The following is a 9954-nucleotide window of genomic DNA, read 5'->3' on the forward strand; positions in this document are numbered from 1 at the left end:
AATGCGAAATTAACCCTAAGCTCTCTTTTGTTGTGTCTTATTTCTGAATTTCTGGTTGAATTTTCCGTTTCAGGGACTTATAGTAAAATTTCACGGATAATATTTTTGCGGAACATTTTAACCCCTTAAATCCCTGTTGTAATGGTGCTTCTTCCTCTTTTTTAAAAGAAGGACCCATGCCTTGAGGATTTAGAGAGTTAACATATTCTACAAAAATATTCTTCGTAGCATTTTACATAACTTTGCTGAACACATTTTATACCTAAAATGTGAGGATCACATGGTTTCTTATGACGATTAACAATAAGAATCTGCCAGAGTTGGGAAACTTTAACCCCCCTCAAATGAAATTCAGATGTAAACTTGCAAAACGACGATACACGTGTCTTTTTTTTTTTTGTCTCTTCTATCAAAATATATTGGTCGGACCTCGTAATTTTTTTGGTGTTGTACAGTGTTATTTATCTTGTTTTCTTTATTGAATCATTTTTTTCAGAATCAGTTCTGCCGTTTACAGTGGATAGACGTGTTTTACATCGCTCTCACAAATAAATAAATAAAATAATTGTGAAGATAAATACAAAAAAAAAAATATATACAAAGATAAGTAACAGCGAATGGACGCTTATTAAATACTTATAAATATATTTAAATATTGATTTAAACAGCCAAAATAAAATTAAAAAAAACTGTTTGTTAATGCAAATATTAACAATCAGAAAAAAAAACAAAGCAAAAGTAATAAAAAAAAAAAACAACAACATTAATAAAACCCTAAATAAAGAGTGTAGTGTTTGTGTGTTTGTGTATGAGTTTCTCTTACTCTCCAACAAGTGAAAGGAGGCTCAGCAGCAATGGAAATAATGCATACATTGTTGTGAGCTCTCCATACAACAATAATAATACATATGATCCAAAAGATCACAAAAATTATTTAAGTGTAAGAACAACAACAAACGAGAGATCTCCACTCTCTAGTGCGCCAAAACAAAACAATTGTGTAGAAGACAACATAAAAGAAATTATAGAAAAACAAACAACAACTCAAATGGTTGCTGAAAAAAGTAATGCTACTGTGATCAATGTCACAAATAGTAGTAATGAAAATATTAACTCTATAAAAACCGGTGATGATAAGCAAAATCAATCGAGTTTTACATTAAAAAATACTGGTGCCATACCAAAAAATAGTATAGTGAAAAATACGGGAAAAATCCTAACAGGAATGGACCGTTACATCACTATAACTAAACGCAAGTCCAGTCCTAGGACATCAAAATTGGAACCAAATCCAAAACAGGCGAAGAAAAATCCGGTAAGTCAAAATCGTTTTGCAATTCTTGACAATCATGAAAGTAAAGAAAAACCCGCAAAGCCTGTAAAAGACTATAAGCCACCTCCTCTTTATTTGCGCGAACCTACTACAAATGTTTTGGTGAACAAATTGTCCCAACTTGTAGGTAAGGAGAATTTCCACGTGGTCTCTCTACGTAAAGGAAATATTCAAGAGACAAAGGTACAAACTTATTCGGAAAAAAATTTCAGAATGATTGTTGATAATTTCGATTCCGAGAAAAGAAACTATTATACATATCAACTGAAAAGTGCAAATGGTTTGACAGTAGTCATCAAAGGTATAGATAGTTCTGAGCCAACTGATGATATTAAAAAGGCGCTAGAGTCTGAAGGCTTTGAAGTGAAGTCCATTCACAATATAATAAATAAAAATAAAATTCCTCAACCAATTTTTAGAGTTGAAATCACTTTCAACTCTTCTCAACTAAAGAAAAAGGGTGACACTCATCCAATATACGGTTTAAGATATCTTCTAAATCGTAAAATAATTGTAGAAGAACCAATTAAGCGCAAAGGTCCACCTCAGTGCCTTAATTGCCAAGAGTTCGGTCACACCCGAACATTCTGCAAATTACCTTCTGTATGTGTAAGATGTGGAGATATTCATAAAAGTCAAGAATGCCCCCACTCAAAAACAGATAATATAAGAAAATGTAGTAACTGTGGTCAAAATCACACCGCAAACTACCGTGGATGCCCAGTATTCCTACGCATACAGGAATCAACGAAGGCAAGAAGACCTTTATATGCTCAATATACGGCTTCTAACTTTCCAAGCCTTCCTGATGCTTCTAGTGCTCAATATAGAAGTATCATAAAAAACAATAATCAAAACAAATCGTATGCCCATACGACAAATGAGGGTTCAGTTACCCAAATGAAAACAAACACAGGTGCTTCTAGTGCTCAATATAGGGGCATCATAAATGATAATTATCAAAACAAATCGTATGCCAATACGACAAATGAGGGTTCAGTTACCCAAATGAAAAGAAGCAATGGAAATAATTCCCCATTATTTTCATATGCACATGCATTAAAAGAGGGTGTACCAGTACCCGACAATAACTCTCAAAGCTCTATTGAGAATCTAATTCAAACCATGAACAGTTTCATGACGAACATGCAAAATATGTTTCAACAATTGATGCAGAATCAAAGCATGCTCATGCAGATCCTGCTAAATAAAAAATGAATTCTCTAAGAATTTGTTTTTGGAATGCTAACGGCCTTAGCCAACATAAGAATGATGTACAACAATTTCTCCACCTTCAGGAAATTGATGTACTACTCGTTTCTGAAACACACTTTACCATAAAGAACTGTTTCAGAATTAACGGATACTATACTTATGACACAAAACATCCAAGTGGTAGAGCTTGTGGTGGAACAGCTATACTAGTGAGAAAGGATATTAGGCATTTCCCAATGCCAGAATATAAAACGGATCACATCCAGGCCACATCTATAAATATACCTGATGGTAGAGTTACAATATCTTCAATATATTGTCCTCCTAGGTATAATATTAATCGAGAGCAGTTTCTCGAATATTTTAGGACTCTAGGTCCAAGATTTATAGCAGCTGGTGATTACAATGCAAAACATACATTTTGGGGCTCTCGCCTTATTACTCCTAGAGGGAGGCAACTGTTAGAAGCAATATCGTCTAACAGACTAGATGCCATATCTAGTGGCCAACCTACTTATTGGCCTACAGACCTCAATAAGATTCCCGATCTAATTGACTTCGCTGTAATCAAGAATATAAAAAGAGAATTTATTTCAGTGATCCCTTCGCTGGACCTCTCGTCAGACCACTCGCCTACAGTTTTAACGTTATTAGCAGTTCCAAGTAAATTGGAAAACTCTTACTCTTGTTTCCCTAACAAGAAAACGAACTGGTTAAAGTATAAAATGTATGTTAGCTCACACTTGCCACAAAACATCTCATTGAAAAATGAGTATGAGATACAATCCGCTGTCGATATATTTACAGACATTTTAACAAACGCCGTTAAAGTGTCCACGCCCCCAGTCACCCTGGGGAATTACAGACATTCAAAATGTCCTAAAAACATTGATTCTCTTATCAAAGAAAAGAGAACCCTCAGACGTCAATGGCAACAATCGAGATCTCCGAACGCAAAGGCTAAACTTAATCAGTGCCAAAGAAGACTTCACGTCGCCTTAAAGATTAATAAAGAATCTAACCTGAGAAATTATCTTAGAAACTTAGACCCTACTAAGAACACAGAATATAGTCTCTGGAAAGCTGTGAAAAATATGCAATGACCTATTGTATATGAGTCGCCCATACGCCTTCAGAACGGAGAATGGGCAAAAAATACTTCAGAAAAAATCGAAGCATTTGCCAATCACTTGGAGAATGTATTTACCCCAAATGATACAAATTCATATATTAGAGATAATGTCATAAATAATGTGGTGCCAGCCCCACTAAAATTCCGGTTCTCTGCCGTGAGGACGACGGTCAAAGGTCTTAAGGCTGGAAAATCACCTGGTATAGATAAAATTACTACCACGATGATAAGTAATCTGCCCAACTCAGCACTGAGAATTATTTTGTTCATATTTAACTCAATACTACGTATTGGATATTTCCCATCCTCATGGAAAATATCTGATATAGTTATGATACCGAAACCGGGAAAAGATGTCACTCAAGTGACATCATACCGTCCCATTAGCCTATTGTCAATATTCTCAAAACTTTTTGAAAAGTTGTTACTTGAGAGACTTATAGTGCACCTTGACGAAAATTGCATTATTCCTGACCATCAATTTGGTTTCAGAAGGAAACATAGTACTATCGAACAGGTACATCGGATAACTACACTTATTCGGAAAACCTTCGAGAGCAAGCAGTATTGTTCCGCATTATTTATTGACATATCTCAAGCCTTCGATAAAGTCTGGCACGATGGACTAATACACAAAATTACTAGATTACTACCTGCGAACGTACATAAACTGCTTAAAAATTACATACAAGAAAGATCTTTCCAAATCAGATCAAAGGATGTGATCTCAACATGTCGAAAAATATCCGCTGGTGTACCACAGGGAAGTATTCTAGGGCCGTTCCTATATATTTTATATACTGCAGATATGCCCACGAGCGCACTGACTCACACATCTACATTTGCGGATGATACCGCTTTTTTAAGTACACATGAAAATCCCGTAATAGCTTCTGAACAACTCCAGTCTCACATCGGCGATTTGGAAAAATGGCTGGACAAATGGAAAATTAAGGTCAATGCAACAAAATGTATTCACGTTACATTTACTTTAAGACGAGAAAGTTGCCCTTCCATACAGATAAATAATATCAAAATCCCAGAACAGAGCCATGTGCGATATCTCGGTATCCATCTTGATCGCCGTTTAACATGGTCCCACCATATTGAAGCCAAGGTTACGCAAATAAAATTAAAGTCAGTCCAACTGTACTGGTTAATTGGCCCACGGTCTGCTCTAGACTTGGAATACAAAGTGCTTTTGTACAAAACAATTATAAAACCGATATGGCTATACGGCATTCAGCTATGGGGAACAGCCTCCTCATCTAACGTTGAAAAATTGCAAAGAAAGCAGTCAGCACTGTTAAGGACAATAACAGGTGCCCCATGGTACATTCGCAATAGTAATATCCATAGGGATCTCAATGTCCCCATAATACGCGAGGAGATCAAACTCTCCAGTCTAAAATACATTTCAAAACTAATGGATCATCCAAACCCCCTCGCCAGGGAGTTGCTGTCATTTGAGGGTCATAGACGACTGAGGCGATTGGAAACACTGGATCTGGCCAGATAATCATCGAGCACTCATGTTGGATATTGCAGCGGCAATAACAACTTTAGTTTTAGTTTAGGTTAAGATTTGAATACTTATTTGTAAATTTCTAAAAAGAAAGATTCAATAAAGAAAAAAGATAAAAAAAAAAAAAAAAAAATTTTTTCAGAAATTTACAATAAGTATTAAAATCTTAACCTAAAAAAAAACTAAAGTTATTTGGCCAGATCCAGTGTTTCTAAGTTATCTATGACCCTCAAATGACAGCAACTCTCTGGGGGCAAGGGGATTTTAATGATCCATTAGCTTTGAAAGGTATTTTAAACTGGACATTGAGATCCCTATGGATATTACTATTGCGAATGTACCATGGTACGCCTGTTATTGTCCTTAACAGTACTGACTTCCTTTTTTGCAATTTTTCAACGTTAGATGAGGAAGGAGTCTGTTCAACATAGCTGAATGCCGTATAGCCATATCGGTTTTTTAATTGTTTTGTACAAAAGCACTTTGTATTCCAAGTCAAGAGCAGACCGTGGGCCAATTAGCCAGTGCAATTGAACTGACTTCAATTTTATTTGTGTCACCTTGGCTTCAATATGGTGGGACCATGTTAAAAGGCGATCAATATGAATACCGAGATATATGTACGTATATAACTTTTCAAATAAAAATATGTAAGAAAGTATACCGTGTATGATATGATTATAAATAATGTTATTTTAAAATTTATATGGGAGCTTTGACTAATTATAAACCGATCGCCCTAAAATTGGTGGCATGTCTTCTGTATATATGAAACTTATTTGTGTTGAACTTTTTTTAAATAATATATTTATAAGAGCTTAACTATTTTCAGATAGGGCAGTTGAATGGGGGATAAATAATGGACCGATTTCAACCAAATTCAATAGGCTTTGTCTTTGGGTCAAAATCAAAAAGCTTGTGACAAATTTTGTGGAATTTTAAATTGCGACCAGTAGTTTGATTCAGAAAGTGATCCTGAGCAGATCAGCACTAACTCAATATACCCTTCCCACTATGGTGGTGTAGGGTATAAATATCTACATATTAATGGTTACTATTCGTTATAGCATAACGACTCTTACTTGTTAAGTTTGTTCTTACATTTAACGGTCGTTTTAGTGTTTATTTGAATAGACTTTATTTCATATAGAAACAGCTTTAACGACTTTTTGTTGATTTCTTTTTGAAAATAAATACATACATATATTTTTAATTTTAAAATTGTATACTCTCTTAAGTTCACATGTTTTTTTTAAACGGGTATAGTTGTTATTGTTGTTAATTTTTTCATATTTTCTTTTGTGTTTTTATTCTAAACAAGAATTAATTATTGTTTGTATTACCAGGAAACAATAGCAAGTTCTCTCAATCCCCCAGCAGTTCTGGGTGACTGGCATTAACTAGTGCTTTTACAGATCATTTAGGGTGACCACTAGTTATATAAATAACTAAGTAGGGCGTTTATTGAATCTATATAGATTACAAAGAGACTTCCCGATAGCTGGTCCAAAGAAGTCAACGCATTGGATCACATACCGGTTACATAGCGTCATTCTGATCTACTAGCTAGATACAGTTGCAAGCTAACAAAATGCAACGATGAGTCGTATGACATTTGAGTTTGTCTCTAGATAAATATAAATATCCTATAAATATGTTATTTTCTACAATATATTTATTAAAATTTAAATAGTATTTATTATTATTAAAAGTTTAAAGTAGTAGCCTACTACAGCATTTAATCTTGAAGGCATATAATAAACTAGAGATATAATAGTATCGACAGATATTTTATCCTATTCTGTTTTTATTATTATTTCTATTTTTTTAAAATTTGAGTGGTTTTTCTTCATTATTTCCCGATCTAGATTTTCTATGGGATTGAGATCGGGGGAGTGTGATACTACAAAACTTGCACATTGTTTCATAAAATATTGCTTGCTAAGCGACTTGTGGGTTTATGCTCATTGTCGTGTTGAAATATACCACCAGGGGCCATTCTTTCTCGAAAATGGGGTAGCATTTTTAAAACAAAAATATTTGCTATTTTCACGTAAAAAATATATTGTTTGCTTCAATTTGTTATTATAACTCCGAAAGTATTGAGCCGATTGAAACGCAATATATATGAGAAAATTTGTGCATAGCATGGCGAAAAGGTTTTCAAAATTCAATCAATCGAAAGAAGAAAATTAACTACTCAATTTTATGTATATCAAACATAAAAGTTAAATTTTGTGAAAATGAGCTAATTCACTTAATTGTGAAAAAAATCGTAAAGAAACTATGGATTTTTCTGATCGATGTCTTAATTTGTTGCTATTATATTTGGCTTTGCGATAAAGTAATAACCTGAATAATTTCTGCAGTTTTCTAATTTTCATGATTTTTTTAAAACAAAAAAAGTGCTATTTTCATATAAAAATATATCTTTTGCTTCAATTTATTATTATAACTCCGAAACTACTGTGCCGATTAAACGTAATAAAAGCCTTTAACATTTTTCGATTTTGTTGCCCTATATTATTGACTTTATTTATGAGTGATTTCTTGGCGGGTCGTCTGGGAACTAGCAATATCTACTGCCGTCTTTCGTGGATCAATTTTGTCCACTTTTGTCATCTGACGGTTTTGGCGAATTGTAGTTTTTCGTGGACGACCACTTCCAGACTTTCTTTCCACGTTGTTTCTCAGACGAAATCGCGATGCAAATCGGCACATCGTGGATTTGCTAATATTGAATTGGAGCCCAATTTGACCCATGGATTTACCATATTCTAGAGCTTGTATAATAACTGATCAGCTATCAGCTGATAGCTGTTTCTATTCTTAAATCAATAAATTACAAAGTTTAAAATAAACGCTTATTTAAATAATCATAACTTACAGTATAAAATAAACGTTTAAAATGACTACACTCTAGAAGTCTAGACATGTAGTCACTCTAAAGTGACAATTAACTTCACGTTTCAAACTTCATATAAAAATAATTTTTTTTTTTTGAAATTTAAATTTGGTTGGCGGAGTTGAAAACTCTCAAATTGCCAGGTTATCCCACGTTGATTTTAGTTCCCAGTCGACCTATATCTTCATATAGGAAGCTGGAACTTTAAATCATTTATTAAAAAGTTAGGTTATGAAAACCAAAAACGATTGCATGTGGACAATGCAAACTTCGAGAAACTGTAACGCGGTACAGTTAGACGACGCCAAACATATACAATGCGAGAGTGAGCCGCAGAACTCTCGAAGGCAGCGAAAAAGGGACGGCCTGATTGCCCTTAAGCGATAATGACAATGACGCGCGAGCTCTTTCTCCACCTAGAGCTGAATTACGATTGATATAAAAATAATGAGAAATTATGAGAATTATAACAAGACAATTTGTACAAAACCAGTTTGTCCGTATCACTCACAAAAAAGTCCAGTACAAAATAAGCGTTTAAAGTGACTACACTCTAGATTACTTAGAGATGCTTAAGTGACAATTGACTTCACGCTAGATTACCTGGCATGTATAAAGTGAACAATTGAATGGTATCCGCACTACAAATATCACATTCGTGTCATATGACACAAAATGTATAAATTGGAGTTAGCCAAGTGAACAGACATTAGTCACAATTACTGAATATAAGAGATACATTGACTACTTGTAAAACTGCTGGGTAGTTGGTGTGTATATTTGTTCATGGATTTGTGTTACCGGCAAACAATAGCGGGCTCTCTCAACTGGTTTTGCAGTTAAATAATTTTTGCTGAGATTATTTATTTAAAATTTGTTTTTGTTCATTATTCTCTTTGTAAAAAATATACACGCAACGGCTGGAAAAGTCAGTTCACTTGTGATTTATGTAGGTGAATATTTAGTCAAGTTGGAATTATTTATCGACTGAATATAAATAATTCGACTTAAAGTCTAAAAATCCAATCTGACTTGAAATCTATTTACAAATCCACAGGCCAAAAGAACATTATTCAAAATTACTTGAAACAATCGAAATTCAAAATCATAAATACATTTCTTATCTCTTTAAAGTCATTACAATATTCAATGCAAATATGCATATAATTTGGAAAATATTAATCTCTAAATTTATGAAATTGAAAACTCTGAATTTAACATTCTGAGCATTTTCATGAGAATTTATTTGCCTTTCAATATGAATCACATTTTCACCATAAATTATTTTATTATACCTTCGCCTTCGTGAGAAGGGTATATATAAGTTTGTCATTCCGTTTGTAATTTCTACATTTTTCATTTCCGACCCTATAAAGTATATATGTATATTCTGGATCCTTATAGATAGCGGAGTCGATTAAGCCATGTCCGTCTGTCTGTCTGTTGAAATCAGTTTTCTGAAGACCCCAGATATCTTCGGGATCCAAATCTTCAATAATTCTGTCAGACATGCTTTCGAGAATTTTGCTATTTAAAATCAGCAAAATCGGTCCACAAATGGCTGAGATATGAGGAAACAACCAAGACAACCTAGATTTTTTACCTATATCTGGATTACTAAGACATTAATATAGACAATATGGATATCTAATGATAGATATTTCAAAGACATTTGCAACGACGTATATAAAACCATAGTAAGTTGGACCTACAATGGGTTCAAATCGGGAAAAAAAATTTAAACCGAATTTTTTTTTCAAAAAAAAAAATTTAAAAAACAAAAAAAAAATTTTAAAATTTAAAAAAAATAAAAAAATTAAAATTTAAAATAATAATCGAAAAAT

This window comes from Calliphora vicina, chromosome 4 (genome assembly GCF_958450345.1).
Source record: "Calliphora vicina chromosome 4, idCalVici1.1, whole genome shotgun sequence".
In the NCBI taxonomy this organism is placed as follows: Eukaryota; Metazoa; Arthropoda; class Insecta; order Diptera; family Calliphoridae; genus Calliphora; species Calliphora vicina.